Source organism: Capsicum annuum, chromosome 3 (assembly GCF_002878395.1).
Source record: "Capsicum annuum cultivar UCD-10X-F1 chromosome 3, UCD10Xv1.1, whole genome shotgun sequence".
In the NCBI taxonomy this organism is placed as follows: Eukaryota; Viridiplantae; Streptophyta; class Magnoliopsida; order Solanales; family Solanaceae; genus Capsicum; species Capsicum annuum.
Window position 1 is genome coordinate 29,902,881 of NC_061113.1, and position 3,803 is coordinate 29,906,683.

Genomic DNA, 3,803 nt, shown 5'->3' on the forward strand with positions numbered 1-3,803 from the left:
GTCCAAATGCTCCATTAGTTCTCAAAGGGATAACTTGCTCCGTCCTCGAGGGGACTAAAGTAGGAGTTGTAGGAAGGATAGGAAGTGGCAAACGACACTTCTAAGCGCCCTGTTTCACCTGGTGGAACCTTACAGAGGGCAAGTTATCATTGATGACATTAACATTTGTTCTATAGGTCTCAAGGATTTAAGGTCAAAACTCAGCATCATCCCTCAGGAACCAACACTTTTCAAGGGGAGTGTTCGAACAAATTTGGATCCTTTAGGTCTCTATTCTGATGACAAGATATGGAAGGTAAAGTCTGTAACTCATCGATACAATTTACCAACACTTAACAAGACTGGCCAATTCTTATACAATGATTTGAACAATATTTATGGTTTATAGGCTCTAGAGAAATGCCAACTTAAGGATACTATTAGTATACTGCCAAACCTGCTAGACTCCTCAGGTGAGTTTAACTTCCAACAAACGTAACAATTATTATGTTTTTGACTTGTGTGACCTATCCTGTACTTATTATATTTGAATCCGCGTTCAACAGTCAGTGATGAAGGCGAAAACTGGAGTATGGGGCAACGGCAACTCTTCTGTTTAGGCAGGGTCCTCCTGAGAAGGAACAGAATCCTAGTATTGGATGAAGCAACTGCCTCTATCGACTCGGCCACTGATGCCATTCTGCAGAGAATTATAAGAGGAGAATTCTCCAACTGTACAGTAATAACTGTTGCCCACAGAGTTCCTACTGTCTTAGACAGTGACATGGTCATGGTCCTTTCTTTTGGTATGTTTATTTATTTGTAGCAAACTTGGAGCATCACTTTCTGTAACAAAGATGTCTAATGCAAATTTGGTAATTATTGTTGTAGGCGAGCTTGTGGAGTATGATCAGCCCTCAAGACTCATGCAAACCAATTCTTCTTTTGCTAAACTTGTGGCAGAATATTGGTCCAGCAGTAGAAGGAGTTCTCTTCAGAAACTGGATACCTACCATTAGCTACTTTTTTTGGGTATGTCTTTTCATCCAGTGTCCGACACTCGCATTAGGGCCTGTCTAAATATGGATTAAAGTTCGACATGGGGGCTAAGCATTCCCTAATAAAGGCGACTCTGTACCTAGTAAGGTTCAAACTCGAGATCTTTGATTAAGGATAAATAGTACTTACCACTTCACGACAATCCTGGTTAATGCTGCCATTAGCTAGTTGAGAATGTTTGTGTTTCTCTTTGCGTTTATTGGCAAGATTGGACATGCCTGCAGTTTATCAGGTCTCCTTGGAGTTCATGTGATGAAAATGTTTTGGATACAGTGATATGCCTAGATCCAATCTCATATTTGATGATTTGAACATATTTTTATAAATATTATCTATAATCTATAATAATAATAATATAATAATAATAATAATATATTAAAAACGTGAAGGCCTTTAGAAAAGTGAATCAAATGTTTTACCCTTCATTAAAACACTTCGTAATAGACAAAATCGTCTTTCACCTTTTTTCTTTAATTATTATTTAATTAAATATATGAATAATTAATGTTGGTAAGTTTTTTTCTCCTTGTATATGTAAAAGAAGAATTCTCAAAATCTATGGTAATAGAAAAAAGGAAAACATTTATAGGGTTTTTTCTTTTGGTATATGTGAAAAAGGAATCCCAAAATCTATGAGAATAGAAAAAAGGAATAAAAAGGGTTTTTCTTTTCCAAATTAATATTGGTATGTGGACGAACCTTTTTACAATTATAAAAGCATATAATCAAGTTAAAGGAGAAATTAAATTAGCAAAGAGGAGAAATTATTTCCTCATATACGCTATTGTAGGTTTTCTTCTACATTTTTCTCCTATTTTGATTTAAGTCGCCTTCTTACCATCATTATTATTATTCCTTCTATTTTTCTATATTTCTTTCAGTTAATAATTTTAAAGTTTATATATAAATTATGCATAATCAACATTAACAATGAATTATGATTTTGATAATTTCTCACGTTTCTCTTTAATTTAGTCCTATTTGTTGAACAAGAACGTAACAACTATATAGGTGCTCGTCCCCGTACATAGTGGAAACATGATTAAAGAGAGGGAAGCGTCAATAAACATAGAACTCATAAAGTATGAAAACTAATATTCAAGGTAATCCATGTACTCATTTTGTGATATTCTTTTAAGAAAAAAATATTATATTTTATTTAAAGTGAATTATTATTTTTCAATTATTTATTTTTTATATATTTCATGTTTATTGGAGGCTTGACGTGAAATACACGTGCAATGCACGTACACTAATCTAGTATGATATAAATATATGACATTATTATTATTATTTTTTGCATAGTTATACCAAACTGTTTGATTAATATGATAAGGTCCCTGATTAAGTTTAGAACTTGACGTCATGATGGAGATCATCATAATGAGAGTCATATTTCTTATAACTTAATTTAAAATTGTTCTTGATCGTAGGATTATTAATTGGGACATTAGTGACCCAATTAGATAGATATATATGTGGTGGTCTTTATAAGATAAAAAATAGTTGATCTCGTTAACTAAATCACACACACACATAGACATATGATCATTGAATAGACTCGCTGGATAATTCTTAATGATTAAAATTACCATAAATTGTCACTAGGATATTATCTTGAAGAATGTGATATATGTATTTCCTTTGAATAGAGATCATCATAGTAATTAATAAGTTATTTATTGCACTTTAATACCAGACACTCATGTCCATACAAAAATGATTGAAAGGATATCGAGTATAACTAAATTCTTGTAAAATTAATGATTGATGCAAGATGTAATCTGAACTCTTGATAATGAGTTTAAGCTCTATGTTATCATGTATTATAAACGAGTAATCAAGACTTTGATCAGGACAATTAAATGAAAGAAGAAAAGAGTTTTTTGGGTCATTCAATAGTCGATTATAATTTGACATGCACACATAGTTGATCACCTATTGAAATTTGACCGTTAGGCCATATCCTAAGGTAATTCAGAGCTATAAAGACATGAAAAAGTATTACTATATTATTCTTTTACAAGTTCTAGAGAGTAAATTGTATACTTCATGTTATCCAATAGTTAAGGAGTGTTGCTAGATGTCAACTTGGTTAGTATATTGAAATGATCAATTTACTTTTGGCTTAATTTTGGACCTGTGAGGTCCCACACTAATGAGTGTCCGGATCTCTATTAATGGATTTGTTATTTTATTATTTGATGATTAAATTAAAGAATTTAATTATTCAAATAAATAAAGTATTAGACTAGACGAAATATTAGTATATTCTTTGCTAGTTCTGAGAATATAATTAATATTATGAGTAAATTTGAGTTTCTATTTAGAATATAAAATTAAAATTATATCTATTGGTACGTATAATTAATGTTTAATTATAGGGAAAATTTAAAAAAAAAATGCATAGCAAATAAAATTTACAATTTCTTAGCCCAAACATACATTACATTTTACAGCCCAAAACCTGGATTTTGTCCATAGGTGTAAAGTAACTTTTTTTCCTGTTATATAGGGAACAATGCTTACTCAATTCAATTTCTCAGTTTTTTCTTCACGATTTTTACCTTCAATTCTCTTCCAAAAAAGCTCCATACACAGTGTTATTCAACGCGAATTATGTACAATGCACCTTGAAAACTTCATATACATCAGCAATTGAGTTTTTTTGCAATTCAAGGTTCCAATTTTTCCGTAAATAATCTCTGTTTCGAGTGGGTATGGTTACAAAAGATCGATTATGTATTGAGAAGTTTAAATCTAAA

At 31.3% G+C, this 3,803-nt stretch overlaps 1 pseudogene; it reads left to right on the plus strand.

Annotated features, from left to right (window-relative positions):
- The first annotated feature begins 2 nt into the window (after positions 1-2).
- Positions 3-1,334, plus strand: LOC124885224 (annotated as a pseudogene).
- The last annotated feature ends 2,469 nt before the right edge of the window (positions 1,335-3,803 follow it).